Source organism: Protopterus annectens, chromosome 17.part0 (assembly GCF_019279795.1).
Source record: "Protopterus annectens isolate FY-2018-M chromosome 17.part0, PAN1.0, whole genome shotgun sequence".
Classification (NCBI taxonomy): Eukaryota; Metazoa; Chordata; order Ceratodontiformes; family Protopteridae; genus Protopterus; species Protopterus annectens.
Window position 1 is genome coordinate 404,714,518 of NC_056751.1, and position 23,937 is coordinate 404,738,454.

Here is a 23,937-nt window from a genome sequence, read left to right on the forward strand (position 1 = left end):
TTGCCACATTATGCAAGAACTCAATTCCTTGCACCCTACGAGTACATATGACACAGTCATAATTCACGTGGGTGTAAATGACTTCACACATACCTTCCTGGACTATATGGGAAGAGACACATGACAAAGCTCATAGAATATATATCTGAGTCAGGTATAAACTCAGCATTGAGCAGTATTCTACCATCACTAAGAATGATGCTGCAATATGAACAAAGGATTATTGACTTCAACAACTGGCTTAACTTCTGGTGTCATTCAAAGGGGGTACAATATATATCTGCCTAAGAGAAGATGACAGTCCTAACTGCTTTGCCAGAGATGGCCTGTGTCTCTCTCCCCCAAAGTTTTCATATACTGGATAAATCCTTGGCCACCCTTGTAGTTCTTTTTTAAGTAATGTCAGTCTTCTAAAGCTTCCAACATAACATCATAGAATCCACATAACATTATGGTATTGCTGCTCAATACTAGAAGCCTTAACAAATCTCCACTCCCTACAAGCACTCCTTACCCTGGAAAACACTGATACATACATCACCATAGAGATGAGGTTCAAGACAAACAAAAGCACTCTCCATTTGTGCAGTGTTTCAGTGCCTACAACTCATGCAGGTCCACAGTATTAGACAAAGGCAGTAAAGGTGTTTATGTCACCATATTCTTAAAAAAAATCACCTCCAGACTTGTTAGACAAGATAACAACCTAGAACTCCTTCACATCCAAATTACTAGTAACAAAACCTCTTATCATATCATAGCTACCTATAGGCCCACATCTTCTGTCTAACTAGTATGGAGTCCCTATGTATTCTGCCAAACACCATTCTTTTAGGAGACTTCAACTACCCCACCATAAACTGGGATATTTATATATCCTCAAAGATGTATTCCTATAAATTTCTTGAGTCTATTAATACAAACTCTGTGGAGCAGTTAATCCACACCCCAACCAGTGCAACACAGTTCTGGATTTGGATATTACCAATATGGAGCAATTTTGTTCCACAATTTTAACATCTTCCCTGGCCAAATCATGCCATTAATCAGTCTTGTTAGTGTGAAATAATAAAATATAAGTGTCAGAATGTATTTCTATATTTCTGTATTTTAGACATTGCTTCTGAGCAAATTAGGCAAGAAAACGTGTTTGTGTGATGTGAGACATGGCACTGCAGCTGTGTCCTGCATGTCTGGATAAGATGACACAGCTCTGCTTTGCCTATTATTATGAAATATTACTTAACTAGGAGAAAATAGCTGAACTCTATATGTAAAAAGTTGCAGTATGAACAAAAGACACTGCCAAAACTGTATAATCAGAGAGAGAGAGAGAGAGACAGAGAGTGCCATTGTACATGTAGCCTCCGATGTAACAAGTACTGCATAAAGGAAAGCTACCACACATTAGATCATGAGAAATTTGTTCAGAGTTTGAGAACATTCTGAAATGTAGCAGTGTGAGCAGTTTCTAAACTATAATTGCATGATGTTGCTGTCAGCTTAAAAATATGAAATGTGACTGGAAAGAATATTTCAAAAGGTACCACTAAGCAGGACAACACTTAGATTCATATATTTAAGTAAGTCTTTGTAGTTTGCCATGTTATTATATTCCTAGATTTATAGATTGCTACTAGGCTAACAACCTGGGGCCTTTCTAAGCCTAGCTAAGTTTTCCTAAAAGAATAATGATGTCCTGTATCCAAATAGGGCATTGAGGGCCAGGCATTTATAAGCTACAGCTGTCCATAAGGGACATGGGTGCCAGGTCCAGTGTAAATTTAATATTCCCCATCCATTGTTCTAGGTTGCACTTAAACTGGGTAATAGATGAACTCAGCTTTGCATGGATGGGAAGCCTGTTCCATAGGAGAGGCAGTCTCTGGGACACATATCTGTTTCTCCAGCATGTTCTGTTTACATCACAGACACAATTTAGGTCCCTAGTACTTGTACTTCTTTAACTTACAAATATGTAGCAGATTCATATGTCTGGGGTTTGTGGATGCCTTGTAAGCCAGGCACAGATCACCCCTCAGCAATCTATTGGAGACTGAGTAGACAGAAAGGGCTTTATGGGGCTCTGCATAAGGCTTGTTTGTTATGCCTTGTATTCTTTTTGTAAGGAATGTCTGAGGTCTTTCTCTAGTTGCTGCATATGCCCAGTTAGATACATACCAAAGAGAGCACTGTACTCTATGACTGGTCTGATAATAGCAGAGTACATGGGATAATGACCTCTTTGGACCTAGATTCCATGCCCTTACTTATAAGCTGCACAACATAAAAGTATTTCCTCACCACTGTGGTCACATGATGGTTGAAGGTAACGCTACTGTCTATGGGCGTACCCAGATCTCTGACCACTGGGTTGATTCTTAGGTGCATATTATCAGCATGGTAATTACCTGGGATGGTTGACCTCTCAAAGGGTACAATTATGCATTGCTTTGCAGTGAGTTTAAAATCATGGCTTTGCCACCATTTGTTAGTCAGAAACAGACCATGAAGAATGCTAGTGTCTGCATGGGAGTCAATGATAACCCACAGCTTGCAGTGATCTGCAAAGTTAGTCAGCCATAAACCTCCAGCATTTGCTTCCACTTCAGAAAAACAGATGCCAAAAAGGAGCTGGCCCATTACCAAGCCCTGGGGGACATCACTAGTGACTGGCTTCTTGGTGGAGGTGGCCTCACCTATTTTGACCTCCTGGGTCCTATCAGTGAGACAGTTGGCTATCCAGTAGGTAATAAAAAGGGTTTATACCTAAATTACAGAGCTTGTCTATAATGCCTGAGTGGGGTATTGTATCAAAAGCCTTGGCCAGGTCAAAGTAAGCTATGTGCACAGTCTTACCTTCATCCAATCCTTTGGTGACTCTCTCAAAAAAGTCCACGATATTTAATAGGCATGGCCTTCCTTTAACAAAGCTGAACTGTGATGGGTCCAGTGTTTGCAGGTTACCTATGTCCTCATTTATCATGTCCATGGTGATTCTTTCCATGATCTTACATATGAGGCTGGTAAGACATATGGGCCTGTAGTTATTCAGATCAGTAGTTGGACCTCCTTTGTGCAGGAGAATGACTGTAGTCATTTTCCATTTCCTGGACACAAAACCTGCCTGAAAGCTCCAGTTGAAAAGTGATTCAACAGGACCAGAGAAGTCATGTTTCACGCTATTTATTATACATCCTGGGATGTTATCGGGCCCCGATGATGCAGTGTTTTTGGCCTTGGAAAATGCATTGATGACCTGTTCCCTAGTAATGGTTCGGGGATTGTAGTATGTGGTATTTCCTTTGGACTACTATGGGGAGTGGGGTGGGGGATTTGAGCTGAACCTGTCAGCTAAAAGGTTGGCAATGGCCTCTGATTTGTTCCTTTTTTTAATTTCTCCAAGTCTTTTGAGTTTCTAATATCATGACAGGAATGGACCCCATTCCTAATTCAAAATATGATTAAAGTTCATAAAATTATATTGTTTTGATCTTTGATGTTAGCCAGAAGTGTTCTTTGCAGCACTCGCAATATGTCCAGTAATGACTCATTTTGCAATTCGTGCAGACTTACATTTATCGGTAATATATCTTAGTATGACTGTAAATTCTTATTAATAAAACAGTGTAAGAAACTTCTCTGTGTGGAAGATTTTCAGTCCATATATTTCTAGTTAATCACTGTATATTAATCAGATCAGACAATAGTAGTAGAAGTAGCGAACGTAAACTCGTCTTAAGTCAAAACAAAACAAAACAAAAAGTAATAATAGAAAATATATAATTGTACAGCATTACTAAGTATTCAAAAGTAATCCAAGCAAGGCAGGCAGTCTATTTCTAGTAGAAAATCCTTTATTAAGTACACAAACAAGCGATCCAAGTAAAACAAAAATAGAGTAATAATTTCCTCACAAGCTTTCTATATATATATATATATATATATATATATATATATATATATATGTGTGTGTGCACTTTTTATCAGGCATGGGAGTGGTTTATTGTGCTGTAAAACAAAGTGTTATTGGTACACATGTTAAATTCACATCCCTTCCCCCATCAGTGTGACATTCGAGCTGGTCCTGCCCTATTTAGTAGCTGTCTTAGTAATATATAACCCTTATGTACTTTAAATATATAATGATGTGGTACCTCTTATTTAACCAAATTATTAAGTAGATTATTAAGTCTGTGATTTTATCCAAGACAATATACTACATGGCTGGAAATATATCAACCTTAGTTAATTTGGCGATCAAAAAATATATATAAATATGTACATATACATTTTTCATGTAAAAATCAATTTCTATTTCCATAACCTATTGTTAACAAAGATCGCTTTCGTCCTTCTAGACTTCTTCAGGTCTGTGTACAAGAACCCTAAAAGCCTATATAATTGTATATTTAGTTAGTATTTTTATTACACATCATTTTGAATAAAGTGGAAAAAAGAACCAGAAAAAATAAAAATAAGAAAAAATGTATGTATGATGATGGAAACAAAATATACACTTAAATTTCAACTGATTTAAAATGGTATTTAAAACCAATTTGTAGAATAAAATAAAATACAATTACTCATGTAAACAATGTGGCAATTCTCTAAGTTCCAGTGCACTTTTAATTGAACAGTAGTAGTTTAGTCCAGGCTTCCTAAAAGAGTTCAGTTTTAATTGCCACATGAGTTCATGTTTCTCCAGAATACCCACTACACTTTAGTGGGTTGTTTTGAGACTTTGGGATACCACGGAGATTACTTGTAAATTCTTATTAATAAGACCTGTTTCTCCTACTACTATTGGAACTGTCTGGGTATCCTTTTTCCACACTGCTCTCATTTCTGCCTGCAAATCCTGGTATTTTATGACATATCTCTGTACGTAAAGCAATGTAGTCAATGGGCATAACAATTTCAATGATCAATGCTACTTTTGTCTACTTTTGACTACTATATCTGGTTTTGTTTTCTCGCATCTACTTTTTGAACTGTTGGTAATGGATGATCCCACATGATATAAACTTCATCATGTTCTATGATGCTTTGTGGCTCATATTTCCAGTGTTTGTGGGTGATGTCATTTACAATAAGTTCTATGCATTGTTGTATATTTCCCCTGTGGTTATGGACTACAGTAGCTGTAGAAAGCGTTGTAGTTTTCCTTTGCCTGAGAAGCAATTTTTTGTTTCAAATTTAGCTTTTGAACTATTACTTGCCCCTTAGCTGCCTGCTTGGTCAGGGAGGTTTTAATATGTATGGCTTTGTTCCTCCTATGCTTGTCCAAGATTTTTTTCTTTTTTGTATAATCGATTGATATTATGATTCCACCAGGGTAGCTTGTCTTTCGAGTTTGTCTTATTCTTAATATGAGTGGGCACAGGTTGCTCTATATAGCTATTAACATGGCTGTAGAGAGATTTTGTAAATAGCTAAGCATATACCATGGTGTTTACTGAGTTTGGGGGTGCTTGGAATTTAGCCTAGGTGTTGCTTAGTAGAGAGAGATGAGCCATTGAATAGTTACTAAAGGTTTTTGGTTTCACTAGATCCCCATATTTGATTTTTATTTCAAGTAATATGGTCAGATCTGATGAGTGATGACATTACACCGGGTGAGGAACATTGCCCCCCCCCACCCATGTATGTGAGTACAAGGTCAAGGATGTGTGTACCCCTGGTAGGAGAATGGACAGACTGTTCCACGATGCTGGTATTAACAAAGTTTAGGAATCACCGGGCTTGTGCATTAGAAGTGATGTAGGATTCCCAATTTATATATGGTGGGTGAAATCCCCCATGAGTATCATATTGGGTTGAATGGTGGGGGACTCTAGTACATTGAGATAGGTAGTATGGGTTTCCTGGGACAAGGAGGGGACCTATAAACTGCAAAGATATGATACAAGACCCTGTTTATGGTGAGTTGCACATGCATGAGTTCCAGTGGGTCATACATTTTAACGAGTCTGGATGTGAGGCTGGTTTCAATATACACAGAGTCTCTTCCACCTTTAGTTCCCTCCTGTGCAGTAGTTAGTCTAAAGGTGTGAAAAGCATTATAACCTTGCATTGCTGGAGTACCCTCTGTGACTTTAAAACATGTCTCCATTGCTACACAGATGTCTACACACTCCAGGGAGAGGAAGACTTGCAGGGAGTGCAGTTTGTTGTTAAGACTTAGCATTCAGCAATACCACCTTCTCATATTCCTCCTTAGGTTCAGTAAAGTCTTTAGGTTTATCAGTTTGGCATTGCTAAAAAAGGCACTATGGTGATGGAAATGTTTTTTGCCAATATCCAAAAGCCTAAAGAAGATAACCGCAGAACATCCCTGGCAAAATAGCGTGGTCTGTCAACCATGTCCTTCCAAGCCATCAAATACTGTACCCCTTGGACTGACACCAGAAGCTAAGTCACTTGTTAAAATTGATTATTTTCTGTTGGTAACGTGGCATCATCCTCGGAGAAGGTATTATGCTGCTCATTGCTAGGTTCATACCTACCTAAGACACATAATCAGTGAGCTCGATCATGTCTCTCTTTAAATAGTCAAGAAAGGTACATCTCAAGTCATTAACACCCACATGTACTACAACAGAGTCAAATTGGTACCTGTGGTTCAAAGACCTGAGTGCTTGTTTGACTAGACAGATCCTAGCCCCAAAAAGGCAGCTAACCATGACTCTTACCTTACACATTCTGCTGAGTGGGACATCAGTGTGACTTTTTTAATTTCTCCAAGTCTTTTGGATTTCTAATACCACAATGAAAATAGATCCCATTCCTAAGTCAAAGTATGACTAAAGTTCATGAAATTAGTATTGTTTCAATCTTTCATGTTAGCCAGAAGTGCTCTACACAGCACCCACAATATGCCCAGTAATGACTCCTGCAATTCGTATGGAGTTACTTGTATCGGTGATATATATAGGTTCATAGGTTCATACTAGGCTATCTGCCCTAGGGCATTTATAAGCCTAGCCAGAGTGTGTTTGGCTTTCGCCACCCATTTTAAATGAATTTTGCTATGCCCTTTTTCGAGGTTAGTATACTGTTCCTCTGTCTAACAGTGACACAGAAGTGATACTCGGGGTAAACCTACTATCTCCCATCCACTCATCAAGATTCCTCTTGAAGAGAGTCAATGAGGGACTCTGCCTAACCTGGACTGGGATTTTATTCCAGAGTGAAGGGAGCCTCTGGGTTATGAATCTGTCCCTCCAGCATGTCCTATTTATTTCAGTGCTGAGGTTCAAGTCTCTCGAGCGTAGCTCGATGGGATTTGGATTTTCTGAGGTGCAGCATGTCCATTAATTCCGGGTTGGACATGGCTTTATACGTCAGGCACAGATCGCCTCTGAGCAGGCGGTATGCCACTGAGTAGAGCTGGAGTTTCTTTAACCGGGCAGCATATGGCATCTGTTTGAGCCCTTTGATCCTCTTGGTGAGGTACTTTTGGGGTCTTTCCAGTTGCTGCAGGTGTCTGGTAAGGTACTTCCCAAAAGGGGCATTGTACTCAATTATGGGCCGGATGAGTAAAGAGGCACGATGACCTCCCCTGATCTAGATGTGAATCCCTTTATGATTAGGTGGGCTATATAAAATGTTTTTCTAACCACTTTGGCCACGTGGTTGTCAAATGAGAGATTGCTATCAACTTGGGTCCCCAGGTCCCTAATTACTTCTTCCGTACTTAATGGATTACCACCTTTGTGGTAATTTGTGGGCACTTTGTTTTTGCCAAAGGGGATGACTATACACTTTTTGGCGTTTAGCTTGAGGCCATGGCTCTGGCACCAGTTGTCTGTTTCTATGAGGCCCTTTTGTAGGATGCTTGTGTCGGCTGGAGAGTCTATTATGGCGCCCAGTTTGTAGTCATCTGCGAACTTGATCAGCCACAGTCCTTCCGTGTTAGCTTGTACCTCCGAGAAATATATACCGAACAAGAAAGGTCCCAGGACTGAGCCTTGTGGGATGCCACTTGTAACTGGTTTGGAGTCTGACATGGCTCCAGAAATTCTAACCATGTGGGTTCTGTCCTTGAGCCAGTTTGCAACCCATCTAGTGACATAGGGATTTATATTTAAGCTGGTGAGCTTATCTATAATGCCCAAGTGGGGTATTGTATCGAAGGCTTTTGCAAGGTCCAGATAGGCTGTGTGGACCACCTTCCCCTCGTCAATGGCCTTGGTGACTGTTTCAAAGAAATCGACCAGGTTTAAGAGGCAGGATCTGCCCTTAACAAAGCCGAACTGGGTAGGATCCAGTGTCTGTAGGTCTCCAATATCTTTATTTATGAGGTCCATGATGATCCTTTCCATAGCTTTGCAGACCAAGCTAGTCAAGCTTATGGGGCGATAGTTTCCAGGATCCGTTGAGGCACCACCTTTGTGGAGAGGGACCACTGTTGCTGTACGCCACTCTTTGGGTACATATCCTGTAGTAAGGCTGAGATTGAACAGTAGTTTTATGTTTGGGTTTAGTTCTTCTTGGAGTTCATATAGGACGCAGCCCGGGACACCGTCTGGTCCCATTGATGCTGTGTTTTTTGCTTTGGAGAGGGCGGCTCTTACCTGAGCATCTGAGATGTCAGGGGGGCAGCACTCTGCTGGGATAGATATTTGCCCTTTTGGTGGGGAAGGGGGGGAGAAGTTTGCGCTGAACCTGTCAGCTAGGATGTTGGCAATGTCTGTGAGTTTGGTGTATTTTTTGTCATTTTCGACTAATTCTGAGCATATCTGGGAATTCCCACCCAGGTTCCTAACATAACTAAAGAAAGCCTTGTGATTATCCTTAGTGTCCTGTGCAATTTTTCCTCTCGAAGCTGGCCTTAGACGATTTTATGAGTGCCCGTAGTTTTTTGCTAATACTGATCAGAGATGCCTTCCCTTTTTGGGATTTTGCTCTATCATGTAGTAGCTTCCTCCTTCTATTGTATAGTTTGTTTATGGCTGGGGTCCACCAGACAGGATGCCTAACTTTGGAGGATTGGGTCTAGGTTTTATTTGGGATTGCATGATCCATGCATTCCTGAAGGTGTTCATAGAATGCGTTTATAAAGGATTCTGCGGTCTGGGCCGTATTTTCCACAGGCCCGGGGGCTTTGAAGGATTCCACCTCGGTTTTGAGGAGTGTGAAATTTGCTTTAGAGAAGTTTTTCACTGTGGTTTTCTGGGCAGGGGCAGAGGCTGGGGTCGGGATGTGAATATCTAGTGAGATTAGTTTATGGTCTGATCTTACCAGTGAGGGATACACTTCTGGTCTGGAGCATAGAGTCCCCGCGTTGGTGATTATCAGGTCCAGTATGTTTTCCCCTCTTGTGGGAGTGGCAACAAGTTGTTCCATAGCATTTGAGTTTATAAATTCTAGGAACCTTTGGGCTAGGGTGTTGGAGCTAGAGTAATGCTCCCAGTCTATGTTAGGGTAGTTGAAGTCTCCCAATATAATGGTGTTTGGAGAGACCTTCATATTTTACAGTGTTTTCAGGAAGGCTGAGTGGGGTTCCCGGGTTTGGGAGGGTGGTCTGTAGCAGGCTATAAACTGGAAGGCAGTTTTACCCACTGTTAGTTGCACATGGATAGTCTCTGATGCTGATATAAGCATGATTGTAAATTCTTTGTTATAAGACACATTGCTTCAACTAATATTTGAACTGTCGGAGTATCATTCTTTTACAGTGCCCTCCTTTCTGCCTGCAAATCCTGGTATTCAATGACTTTGTGTTTTTCTGTATGTAAGACACTGTAGTCACTAGTCACTGGGAATAGCAATTTCAATGATCAATGCTAGTTTTGTCTTCTTTTCGTGGACTACTATATCTGGTTTTCTCGCATCTATTTTTTTGAACTGTTGGTAATCGGTGATCCCATGTGATATAAACTTCATCATTTTCTATAATGCTTTGTGGCTCGCATTTCTAATGTTTTTCAGCTACTTCGATATTATAATATTTGCACAATCCCCATTGCAACAGTTTTGCAACATTATTATGCCTTTCATTATACAGTCCTTCTGCCATTAGAATATCACAACCAGCAACAAGATGTGTGACTGTTTCCTATTCTGTTTTGCAAAAAAAGAAGTTATGTTCTTACCATAATGTTCCATCTGTGTTGTCGATCTTCATTCATTCTTGACAGTTGGGTTTTGCTTCTGTCCTCGAAACCAACTCGGCTGACATTACAAGCTCGCACCAGCCAGAAACTCTCAAGCTAAGGTTACCCATACTGCCTCTCTTCCCTTCCCTTCAGATCGAGTTTGCCTGTAAGAATAATAAAGTGGAAGCTTTGTCTGAACAAATGCCCTATCAGAGAACCAGGACTAGTTCTGAACCTCCAGGAGTCTTTGGAGGGGGTAGGAGGGTGGGATGTCAAGAATGAATGAAGATCGACAACACAAACTGAACATTATGGTAACAACATAACTTCTTTATCTGATGTTGTAAATCTTCATTCATTCATGATAGTTGGGACAGAGTCCCAAGCTACTTTATGTCCTGGGAGGCCCTATGGAAGGATATTCCTGAGCACCATTGAGCCAAAGGATGCTCTTTCCCTGGAGAACATATCCAATTTGTAATGAGTGATAAAGGTATGAGGGGTAGCCCAAGTAGCTGCTGCACAAATGTCATCCATGGAGGCTCTTGAATGAAAGGCTACTGAAGTGTAAACTGATCTGGTGGAGTAAGCCTTGACTTTAACTGGAAGACTCATTTTATTTTGTTGATAAACAAAGGTAATGCAATCTCTCCACCACTTTGACAAAGTGACTTTGGAAACTGGCTTGCCTAATCTAGGACCTGAAAAAGACAGGAACAGTTGGTCCAATTTTCTGAATGATTTAGTCCTGTCTAAGTAAAAGCATAATTGTCTATGCACATCCAACAAATGCAAATAATATTCTCCTTTGTTAGAAAAATTTTGAAAGAAAACTGGTGGGTCAATGGACTGGTTATTATTCGAATCTGAGACAACTTTGGGTAGAAAGGGTGGTTAGTCCGAAGGAACACTCTCTCTTTCTGGAAAATGATGTATGGACACTTTACACACAAGGCCTGTAATTCTGATATTCTCCTAGCTGAGGTGATGGCTACCAGGAATAAGGTCTTCCAAAACAAAAATGTTATATCACAGGTGGCTGATGGCTCAAAGGGTTGGCGAATCAAAGTTTGTAAGACTAATGCCAAACTCCAAGTTTCAATAGGTTCTTTAAGGTGGTGGTCTTAAATGCATAACTCCCTTCAAGAAGGCTTTGCAGAGATGGTGAGATATCAAGGAAAGGTCATTGAAGCCATTGTGGAAAATTTGAGATAGCTGCTAAATGTACTCTGATAGCAGAAGCTGAGGCTCCTGATTGGAGCAAAGGTGACAAATATTCTAAGACTTTATGAATTGGAGCTGAAAAGAGATCAAGTTTTTGCTCTTGAGACCAGATCAGAAATCTGTTCCATTTACTATGATAAAGTTTCCTGGTGGACGGTTTATGGAAAGACAGAAGTATCTTTTGTACTGGGTAGATAGATCATTCTGCATGGCAATTACTGGAAGTGGAGGTACCAAGCTGTCAGCTTGAGACTCAGTAGGTTGGGATGGACCAGCCCCTGCGGATGAGATAGTAGTCCCAGAGTTGGCCCAGAGTCCAAAGGAGATGAACTAGGTGAGGGCAAAGAAAGGGGAACCAGACGGGGCCAATAGGGTGCAATGAGGATTACTTTGCTTCTCAACGTTGTGCTTTCTTCAAAAACAGTGGTATCAGGGGAATAGGAGGAAATGCATAAAGCAGTCCTGGGGGTCAATCATGTATCACAGTGTCCCTCAGTGACTTCCCCTTTTTAGGATGAAATAGTTGCTGCATTTGTGGTTCATGGGAGATGCAAACAAATCCCAGCAAGACTGACCCTAACAACAAAAAAATCTCCATCACTACTATAGAATTGAGAGACCACTTGTGAGGCAAGAGACTGCATCTGCTGAGTTTGTCCACAATCACGTTGGAATTCCTGGGAATGTGCATTGCTATCAGAAAGTGGTTGGAAGCTATCGCCCATTGCCATACTCTCAGAGCTTCCCAACATAATGGATATGATCTGGTTCCTCCCTGTTTGCTGATGTACCAGATGACCGACATGTTGTCCGATTGAATAGCAATTGTCCCTGATGGAAGGGCAGCTTGAAATCCTTGCAATGCTAGAAGCACCACCCTCAGTTCTAGGACGTTGATATGCAGATTGGTCTCTAAGGGGGACCAAGTGCCTTGAACTGTTTTTCAATGCTCCCCCATCCCATCAGGAAAGCGTCCATGGCCACTACAGCCTTGGGTTGAGGGGGTGAAAAACGGCGACTCCATAACTCCTCTTCTGGCTTCATCCACAAATTCAGATCTTGTTTGCAATGGTTTGTTATGCGGATTGGGTAAGACATGGGGTGTGTTAAGAGAGTCCACTGTGATCCTAAGAGCTACTGAAGCAGCCTCATGTCGAATCTCGCCAGTGAAACTAAGGTGATTGTTGCTGTGATTGACCCTAGCAGTTGTAAGACCTAACGAACTGGGACTAAGTCTTGAGAGAGTACCACTTGGAGCTGGGATCTTAACCTTTGTAATCTGTGATGAGGCAGAGCAACCAGACAGGATCTCATGTTGAATGTTGCTCCAATGAATTTCAAGCTTTGAGTGGGTGCCAGTTTTGACTTCTCCAAGATTTCTGCCAGTTTTAGAGTGTAGTGTACTGTAAGGCGTGAAGCACCAGACATTTGGTGGGGGATGGAAAGGAGCCAATCGTCTAAATATGAAAACACCCAGAATCCTTGCAGTCTCAAGTGAGTTGCTACTACTGCCATACATTTGGTGAACACCCTGGGGGCTGTAGTAAGAACAAAGGGCAGTGTCCGAAATTGGTAATGATTGGCTCCCAGCCAGTCCATTTTTATGTGGTAATATGCATCTTGAAGATCTATCAAGCACATCCAATAATCTTTTTTCCAGAAACGGAAGGATAGACTGAACCATGACCATCCAGAATGTTGCCTGCCTGACAAATTTGTTCAAGATACAGAGGTCCAGGATTGGCCTCCAGTCCCATCTTTTTTGGCACTAAAGAGAACCTTGAGTAAAATCCGGAACCTATTTGGTCTTGTGCGACTGTTTGGATGACTCTTTTTTTCAGCAGCTTTAGAATTTCTTGATCTGCTGCATCCCTCTGACTGGGTGGAACATCGGGGATTCATCTTTGCGGCCTTGGATAAAGATCGAAGGGGATATTGTAGCCTCTGTTTCTTATCATCTGCACACAGGAATCTGAGGTTACTGAATACCAGGCTAAGTGGTGCAGAGAGAATTGTCCCTCGACTGCTTCCAAAGGTAAGCAATCGGGACACTCTTTAGGAGCGCTGATAGGGCTGCCCAGAGAAGTAGTCCCTAGAGGCCTGGTTATGTGGGACCCTCTACCATGGGAGGGGCGTCTTCCTGATGAGTTTCCCCCTCTGCCCCTGGGAGAAAACTCACCACATGTGTCATGAAAAGGACCCTGGGACTTCTTGGACATATTTCCACTTTTTTGATTCCTGGTATAGGATCGTTGAGGAGTGGAAAAACATATGCCTACAGCAGACAGGGTTTTTTCCATCCTTCTCACATCTGGCTAATGTGTCTTTAACTTTAGGGCCAAACAGAGAAGCATCAAAGGGGGCATTGATGAAGGAAGACTTGAAGGGGTCCTTGAAGTCACACAAGCTCAGCCAGGCGTGACATCTCATGACAATGCCTGCACCCGCTGCTCTGGCCGCCCCTTTGGTTGTATGTGCAATCAACTGCATGGACGAGTTAGAGATGGATTCTAGGGTGGTAAACTGGGAGGCAACCTTGTCGTGTATCTTGTCAGACACTGCTCCTACTAAAGTTCCTGGGAGTTCCGTGATCAGGTCCCTTTGAAGATGGGTAAAATGTGCCACATAATTCAACGACTATATAGCAAAGGTCATTGAACCGTAAGCCCGCTTCCATAATATGTCCAATGTCCGGGACTCTCGGTTTGGAGGATAGACAGTAGGAGTCTCCTCTGCAAGTTCCTTCTTCGTGGCCACTACCACCACCATACCATCTACTGCCAAACCCTTGGACTAGTGGGGTTGATCCTCTGGGGGAGAGAGTATGATGGATTGGCTCAACAGTGTCAGGGCCCTTCCAAGCATGCTGCATGATGAGCTTAATTAACTCATCTGCAGGCAGGGTCACCCAGGAAGTAGTGGGTCAGACACAGAAAGCCTGCAACAATACATATTCCTCTGAGGAAGGGTTGGTGGGCTTCCAGTCACCCCTCTGTTTTAAGATCTCTAGTATGTCTCCGAAGGAGACATCTTCAGGGGGTGACCGTGGGGACCCTTCCCCTTCATTGTAATCTGTATCTTCGGTGAGAGATTCCTCTGGTGAATTAACGTGCTTCCTCTTGCATGATCTCTTATGGGGAGGCTCATCAGGGGGAAGGTCTGAAGAGGACTCCAAAGAGAGGGTGCCCTGCAGTAGGGTATCTTGCTGTTCCCATGCCCATTGCCCCAATGTAGTAGACTGTGACAGCTGTGAACCACAGGACACATATGTATGACATTCCGATGCCGAGGGTGCCAACTGTGAGCCTGCTGTGGCGAGCGCTCTCTCCATAATCTCGAAGGCAGGCCCACCTGAAGAGGGACAAGAGCCTGGAACTGAGAAAGGCAACCTCGGAACCAGGGTCACACCTCACTTCAACCAGCCCACCTCCAAAGAAGGAGCCGCGAGAAGACTCAAAGCTGTCAAAGCAACTGGGACCATAGACAGCACAGTGGAAAAATTTGGTGCCGTACTAGGGATCTCGGTGCCAGCAGCTAAGTCATGGTCCCGTGGGTGGGTCGGCTCTGACTGAGCCGAGGTCCACAGAGAAGGTTCCGGAACCACGGTGAGATCCACCAATGGTACCAAAGAAGCTGGCACCAGGAGGGGCGTTGGCATTGAGGGCTCCAAATCCTGGAAGGAGATTGAAGGAGGAAGATAAGTCCGAGTCTGTGGAGAAGAAAACTCTACTCTGGGCGGGAGAGAGGTCCTGGATAGAGTTGGGATGCCTCTGAAGGCTAAGAGCTGATTTACAAGTCTCACTACATCAAGCTCCAAAAGGCTCCTGATGGAATGTATTGACATCCCCAATGGAGATTATGGTCGGTAAAAAAGGGACTAAACTGCTGTTCAACAAAGGTATCAATGGACGAGGAATATAGAGTCCTGGTTAGTGTTTCAACCTTCAGCACCATGGTTGAGATGGAAAGGTAGTGACCAATTTCAATGGGGAAGCTATTGTTGCTGACGAGAGGGTCTGCAGTACTGTGGAAGGGGTCAGTACCGTGGCAACTGTAGTAGTAGTAGTCGGTTCCGTGGTAAAGGATGGCACTGTGAAGGAGATCTTAGGCTCCAGTGCCGAAACAGATTTCCGTGCCAATTTTGGTTGTTTAGTCATTAGTTCAGAATGAACCTGGCCTTTAGTCGTCTTTGGTTCTTGTGAATGAGGAGATGCTGGGACCGAGTAGCTCCTCTTCTTAGATTCTTTCATAGGAGGTTCTGACACCTCTGCCTCAGACAAAGCCTCTGAAAAAGGGGTTTTTAGTAAACCTTTTAAGATTAGCTTATTTTTCCACTCTGCTAAGGTGCAGGCACTAAAGCCCTTACAGAGCTCGCATGGAGGTTGGAGGTTGAACCTGTAAATGTGGCACTCCTAAACAATATACTCAGGAAAGATGCCCATCGGAGTTGGGCATCTTCCTGCCACATTTGTCACACTGTTTAAAACCAGCCTTTTTTTTCAGCCATTTCAAAAAAACAACTCACTTGAGAAAAGTCTTTCACGCATTCAAAGAGACACACACACACACACACACACACACACACACACACACACACACACACACACACACACACACACACACACACACACTAATAGAGAGAAGATCCTTTTTTTTTTTAATACCAACAATTGTAATACAGGTCTACCCAGAAGGGTAAAGAGAGAAGAATACCAACAATGGTATTAGAGATTTACCTAGAGGTAAGATTGAAGGGAGGGGCCTGTACCAACTGTGGTATGAAGAAATTCCAGAAATAGTAATACAGAAAGAAAAACAACACTCACTCACTAATTCAAAGTAGATATATAAATACAACTAAGAATAACAAGTTTAAGAAAGAGAAATAGCGAGAAATTTTTAAAAACAGTGAAAAAAATATAACACTTAGCTTGAGAGTAGGCCTAACGTGTCTTGAAACTCTACACAGCAAACAAGATCTGAAGGGAAGGGAAGGGAAGACAGGCACTATGGGTAATCTTAGCTCGAGAATTTCTGGCTGGCGTGAGCTTGTTATATCGGCTGAGTCAGTTCCAAGGACGGAACCGAAACCCAACTGTCATGAAAGAATAAAGACTGACATCAGATCCTATGATTGTCTGTTTCTCCCACAATTTCAATGGATTTTGTAAACCAAAGCGTACATAGTCCACTATCCTAGGCCACTAATATTATCCTTTTATTTTTTGGTTTAAATTCACTTCTCCTTAACCATTCCTGTATTTGATCCTGATCAACATGAGGTTGTTTCAAGAGTTTTCTATAACTGCAACTATATTTATGCATTTTCCACATTCCTTGTCTTCTCATCTGATACTTCACCTTATATTCTTTCTTTTGTTTTTTTTTTGGTACACTCAGTTGCTGCCTGACCTTTATCTACTTCTGGTTTGATTTCCATTCCCGCTTGACACAGATATACTTCTGCTAAACTAAGCAGGGAAGTCATCTTAGACTTATTCACGTTTTAAAAATTTCACTACATTTGGGTCTTGTGAGGTCAGCAGAAATGCATGCAGTCCTACGATTGCAGATCTATACATGTAATCAGTTTTGAGGAGACTCATACCTCCTTCAGAATGGGGAATATACAGTCTTGGTATACATTGATTTTTATAAATCATTTGATAAGCATGAAGCATCCTTCTTGTTTTCCTGTCCAACCTATCCAACACCTTTCGGGGCCAGTCAGTCATTCCAAAACTGTAAGTTAAGACAGGAAGAGTAATTGGTTTATAGATTGGACTTTGTTTCTAGATGTCAGTGCAGTTTTCAGTATTAATTTTCCAATAGATTCCAACAAAACCCTGCTCTGCATAACCAAAGCCAATAACACTGCAGTGAAATGTCTGTTCTCCCACACCATTGCTAGGGAATGGAATCACCTCCCCCAAAGTATCTCCTCTGCACCATCCATCTCACTTTTCAGGACAACACTAAAGTCACACTTCTGGCAATCATGGCTCTGTCCCTGTATCACATAAAATCTTTTCTGCTCTCCTCCTAACTTGCCACACCTCATTTCCTCACTGCTTACCTCAGCTATTTTGTACTACTCAAATACTCCCTATCAGAAACTACTATCCAATAAACTATTTCTCACGCTATGACATAGCTCCCAAATAGCATTATTTTCCAGATTCCACTCCTTCATTTTTATGCTTTGTACAACCAATAAGGAATTCAAAGTTTTGCTATCTATATACCAAGCTTGCTCAAATCAAACTAAGGTACAAAAAATCTCCTTGATTGTATATATGCCACTGTATAGAAATGTTCTGTCATTCGTGGATTATGTGTTGTCATATAAAGACATAGAGCTCTGATTGTATATATGCCTCTGTACAGAAATTTTTTTGTCATTTGTTGTATTTGTACTGTTATGGAGCTTTTCTCCCTGGGTCTCCACTGTAAATGGACCTTGTTCCAGTCGCACTTTCCTGGTAAACAAATGTAAAATAAAAAATAAAAAAATAATTTTAGTCTTCTAAAATATTCCTTACTATGTTTTATTAACATTTGTTCACATTTTATTGTTTATCCATCAATTCCCAAATATTTATACATTCCCTCTCAATCAAGTTCTTTTATATCACATTCCTGTTCCAAACTGATGTTTTCTTGGTGCTACAGCTTTCCTGCTTTAAAGGTTGCATTTGCATATTTATCAAGACCAAATGACATTCTTATATCATCTGAAAAAGTTTTGACCACTTGCAGCTGTACTTTCAGTTCCTCATCTGATGAACTACACAGTTTAAATCATCCACAATAAGAAGATGAGAAGTCCTTACACTTCGTTGTTTTCTGGGAGCCAAATTGTAGCCATAACCTTATCTGTTAAGTAGACAGCTTAATAGATTAGGGCAAGACAATAGAGCAACGGTGACAAAGAGTCACCCAAGAATATCCCCCTTTGAAATTTTATCCTTGGAATAATAGTTTGTCCTTTATTATGGCTTAACTGCAAAGTGGTTTGATATTGTTTCATGGGCGCTGTAATGAATTGATCAGTATACGGTGTATCTTATACATTTGTAAGCACTCTTTTATCCATGAATGTAGGATACTGTCAAATGCTTTTTTGTAGTCTATCCATGCCATACTTAGATTCTTCCCCTTTTTACAGTTCTCCATTACGATTTTAACAACAAATAATCCTTTGTTCCACGTGACATTCTTTTATGACCCTTTTGTTCTATTGCCATGACTGAGTTTTCTTCTAAATTGCTACAAACTCTGTCAGAATCAATTCTGGTGTGTAATTTATACGTCGTTGGACAGCAAGTTATTATCTATAGTTTTTAAGATATCTTGTATGTTCGCCCTTAAGTAGTAGTATTGTTTTTGCTGTTGTTAAGCAAGTTGGTGTCTGTTCGGGGTGCACATATAAATAGTAATCACTTATGGCTAAATTTTCAAGTAAAAATGTTAATACTTTTAGCCAGAAGTTAGATACTGGAGCTGGCCCTGCGGTTTTCCATTTAGGAGCTTTTCTTAACTTTGTTTCAAACTCTCTAGCCATTAATTCATTGCATTTCATATCCTGAACATTTCAGCTTCTTATTCTTTCTTTTACTTCTTCCATCCATTCAGCATCTTTATTATGCTCCACAGGATCTTCATAGATATTTCTCCAAATTGTATCTATTTCTTCTTTTTTTGGTGGTGTTTCAATTCCTTTTGCCTTGTTTCCCAATTCTCTATAAAACATTTTTGGGTCATCAATAAATTGCTTATTTTGTACTTTTCATATATTTATCTGCATATCTTCTAAGTTTTTCTACCTGTGCTGATATTTGAGAGGCCACGGTGGTGCAGCGGTCAGCGTTGTCACCTCACAGCAAGAGGTTCTCCCGTTCAATTCTCAGCTGGAGCGCCTTCTGTGTGGAGTCTGCATGTCCTCCCTGCGGTTGAGAGACATTAAAGACATGCAGATAGGTGTGTGCGTGAATGGGTGTGCCTTTTTTGAAGGTTGGGCGTCGGGCTGGCAACTCGGCACCATAAAAATCCACTGCCAGTCATAAGCGGAATGGAATTTTGCTGTGGCAACCCCTAACCGGGACAAACCAAAAGACAATTATTTTTTTTTTATTTGTGATAGTACACAGTAGATCCTGATCTGTTCTGATACTGTGTATTGCTTTTATCACGTCTCTTATTGAGCTGTTCCCTCTTCTATACTCTTCTAATAGTGACACATCTTGTCTTAAATGCTTTATAATTTTCTCTGTTCAATACTTCTGTAATGGCATTTGATTTCCCTTACTGCACTGTGTTTTTGTGGTAAGACATAATTTGTTATTAATTTAGCTGTACAATAATATATCCTATTTACTTCTGTTATATTGCATGAATTTCTATGAACAGTTCTATTTACTGTGTTCATTTGTTTTATCAAGCGTCTAACTTTTTGGGTTTTATTGACTTCCTGTAATCTATTTCTTTTATTGATCTTAATATGTCTGTCCATCTCTATTAAGTCAAGCAAGCAACTCTTGTCTTAGATCATTTTCTTCTAAACTGAGGGCACATTCTTTGTTCTCCATTAACTTTGGGCATTCTACAGAAAGTTCCAGAATATCTTCCTATGCCATATTCTCTTCAGTTTCATCCTGTGTCATCCATTACTCTTTCATATGAAAACTCACTGGCCTATCACTCCACAACACTGACTGCATCAGAGTTGCAACAGTTTCCTGTTTCTTCCCTTGCTGTGCAACCCCAACTGAACTTTTCTACTGGTTTCCTATGGGAGACTCCAAAGTATCTTCATATGGGAAGTAATCAGATGTTTCCAACTCCACTAGTCTCTCCTTAATATGAGGATCCATTACTTTATCCAGCTGTGATTGTTGTCAGAGTTAGATTTTCTACACTAAATCCTTCACTTCGCAGGTAAACTCACTATAGAATCACCAATGACTAGGAAATTTGGCTGTGCGCTAGTTTGCCTTATGGGCTTAAGAGTAGAGGCATTGGATACAGTGTTACTATGTGCAGCTGTGTGTGATATTTTAACAGAGTGTTTACTTGATGACTGAGGACCCTTTCCTTGATTATTCTGTGCAAGAGGTCTTAGTATTTTGGGAAGGTTATCTGTAATGATTAGTGATCAGCAGTATGGTTTCATGCCAGGAAAGAGCACTACATATGCGATGTTTGCTCTGAGAATGTTGATGGATAAGTACAGAGAAGGTCAGAAGGAGTTGCATTGTGTCTTTGTGGATTTAGAGAAAGCATATGACAGGGTGCCTAGAGAGGAGTTGTGGTATTGCATGAGGAAGTCAGGAGTGTCAGAGAAGTATGTAAGAGTGGTACAGGATATGTACGAGGGTAGTGTGACAGCGGTGAGGTCTGCAGTGGGATTGACGGATGCGTTTAAGGTGGAGGTGGGATTACTACAAGGATCAGCTCTGAGCCCTTTCTTATTTGCAGTGGTGATGGACAGGTTGACAGACAAGATCAAACAGGAGACCCCGTGGACTATGATGTTTGCAGATGACATTGTGATCTGTAGTGAGAGTAGGGAACAGGTGGAGGAGACCCTGGAGAGGTGGAGATATGCTCTAGAGAGAAGAAGAATGAAGGTCAGCAGGACTAAGACAGAATATATGTGTGTGAATGAGAGGGAGGATATAGGAATGGTGAGGATGCAGGGAGTAGAGGTGGCAAAGGTGGATGAGTTTAAGTACTTGGGATCAACAGTTCAGAGTAATGGTGAGTGTGGAAGAGAGGTGAAGAAGAGAGTACAGGCAGGATGGAGTAGGTGGAGAAGAGTGTCAGGAGTGATGTGTGACAGACGAGTACCAGTAAGAGTGAAAGGGAAGGTCTGCAAGAGGGGAGTGAGACCAGCCATGTTATATGGGTTGGAGACAGTGGCATTGACAAAAAGGCAGGAGTCAGAGCTTGACGTGGCAGAGTTGAAGATGTTAAGATTTGCAATGGGTGTGACGAGGATGGACAGGATTAGGAATAAGTATATTAGAGGCTCAGCCCAGGTTGGAAGGTTTGGTGACAAAGCCAGAGAGGCACGATTACGTTGGTTTGGACAAGTGCTGAGGAGGGATGCAGAGTATAATGGGAAAAATATGCTAAGGATGAAGCTGCCAGGTAACAGGAAAAGAGGGAGGCCTAAGATAAGGTTTATGGATGTGGTGAGAGAGGACATGCAGGTGGTTGGTGTGACAGAGCAAGATGCAGAGGACAGGAAGAAATGGAAACAGTTGATCTGCTGTGGCGACCCCTAATGGGAGCAGCCGAAAGAAGAAGATCTGTAAATGCCTCAGCGTAAATAGTTTTATATGTAGGGTCTTTACTCTGTGCAGTAAGTGTGTTGCAAGTGTCAATAACAACCTCTGCTGGATTAGTTTTTGCTGTATGAGAGAGCTTGGCCTCAAGCGTTAAAGTGTATTTACACCTCTCGCATACTTTATCTGTCTTATTAAGAATAAGTTTGCCAATGTACATGAGGCATTTGCTGCAGTACCTCAGAATACCCATCTCAACCAGACTGGCCACACAGAAAGTCGGGAAGTGCATATTCATGTCCACTGATCTACTAGTGAAAAGTGAGGGAAATTTAAATATTGAATAGGCCAATAAGACCAAGGAACTTGATGAGCAATGCTCAGCTATGCGCAAATTAGATGCTCTAGTAGTTAAAAAAATCTGTCAAGACAGCACTGCCACTAGAGTGTAGACAGCAAACCTTCCCAAAACACCAATTCCCAGCTTGAAAGGGTGGAGACTACCATATCCTTTTACAAGAGTGTTGACCACATACCTTCTTAATGTAAAATAACTGGTTTGGAGTCCAAATGCTTAAACCAGAACTAAGACACTTTTAAAATAACAGGTGCAATAAGTCTTCAACCAGCAATTCCTAGCTCAGAAGGGCATAGGCTATCCTCTCCTGCCACAAGAGTGTGGACCACAAACCTGTGTAATGTCAAACAACTGGTTTGAATCCCTAGCACTTAATTCAGAACAAAGACACCTAGAATTTTCTAACAGGCACAATAACCCTTCACCAGCAAGTCCCATCTCAGACGAGTGGAGGCTACCCTCTCCTCCCACCAGAATGTAGACCACAAACCTTCTTAGTGTAAAATAACTGGCCTGCAGCACAAGTTTTAAACCAGAACCAAGACACCTTTAGAATAACAGACACAATACGCCTTCAACCAGCAATTCCCAACTTAGAAGGGTGTAAGCTACCTATCCTGCCACAAGAGTGTAAACCCTAAACCTTTCTTATATAAGATAACTAGTTTGAAGCCCAATTGCTTAAACCAAAACAAAAAGGCTTACAATAACAGTCACAATGTAATCGGGCTGCTAGCAAGGAGTAATAAATGCAGCAGATTAAATGCAACTGAACATTTTAAGAACATGCAGCAAAATGCTAAATAAAGTAGGAAGAAGTACAAATACAGTAAAAACAGTTGAATAAAGTCCATCTTTAGTAAGTGGGAAGATAGGAAACAGAAAATAATTCAAATCTAAGAGACTAAGAGCAAGATCCTTCCCAGCTGATCTCTCAGTAGAATGAGCTGATGAAATAAGTCTGGAAAGAGTGGCCAAAATCACATTTATAGTAGGAGCGGGCAACTCAAAAGCCACCAAATTTAAAAGTACACCAGCAGCAGGCTGGGTGGGTAGGAAAAATCAAATGTGGACAGAGATCAGCAACAGTCAGGCAGAGAACAGCAAGTCAAACAAGCACTACAGCCAAATAAAGATACCACTAAATATTTGTAGTTAAATGAGGGTTACTGTTTCTCAGCTCCTCCCACTAATTAGCTGGATGTTATTCACTGTCTGAAAAATAATTCTTTTCTAACTAACCCTAGGCAAGATGTCTTAAAACTCCAAAAAGAACAAAAATCTTAAAACAAAACAAAATGCTATATAAGAAAAAGCTAAAAAACAGAAGTAAGCAAACCTTAAATTAATAACTGCAATCCAAAACATACCTCCCAACCATACCGAATTACTCGGTTTTTACCAAGTTTTGGGGTCCAAATGAGGGGGTGCCACGATTCCCGAGTGGCACCCATTCATTTCCGATTTTTTTCTTTGTTTTTTATTTTTCACGCTTGTGAGCTTACGTCATCACATGCGTGATGATGTCAGCTTCATCGGGGCTAGCAGCCTGTCGGAATTCAGCACAAGGAGCTTGCTTCGCGCACGCATTTCCAGCTGGTTGGCCTGCTCTGCGAGTGGGAACGGCAACGGACTACTGCAATTTATTCTGAACAGTGAAAATACTATTCTGAAGAAAGGACTGGCAAACTTCTGAACAGGGAAAGGATTACTATTCTGAAGAAAGGACCGGGAAAGGTGGATTACTATTCTGAAGAACAGACTGGGAACTGCAAACAGCCTTATTCTGAACGGGGGAAAGGATTTATAAATGCGAGCGGGAACGGTAAGGAAACCACCTTTATTGTATTTATCTGAAGCAAAGGGTGTGTGAGTGTGTGTGTGTGTGTGTGTGTGTGTGTGTGTGTGTGTGTGTGTATAATAATAATAATAATAATACAAGCTTTGATATGAACTCATTGCT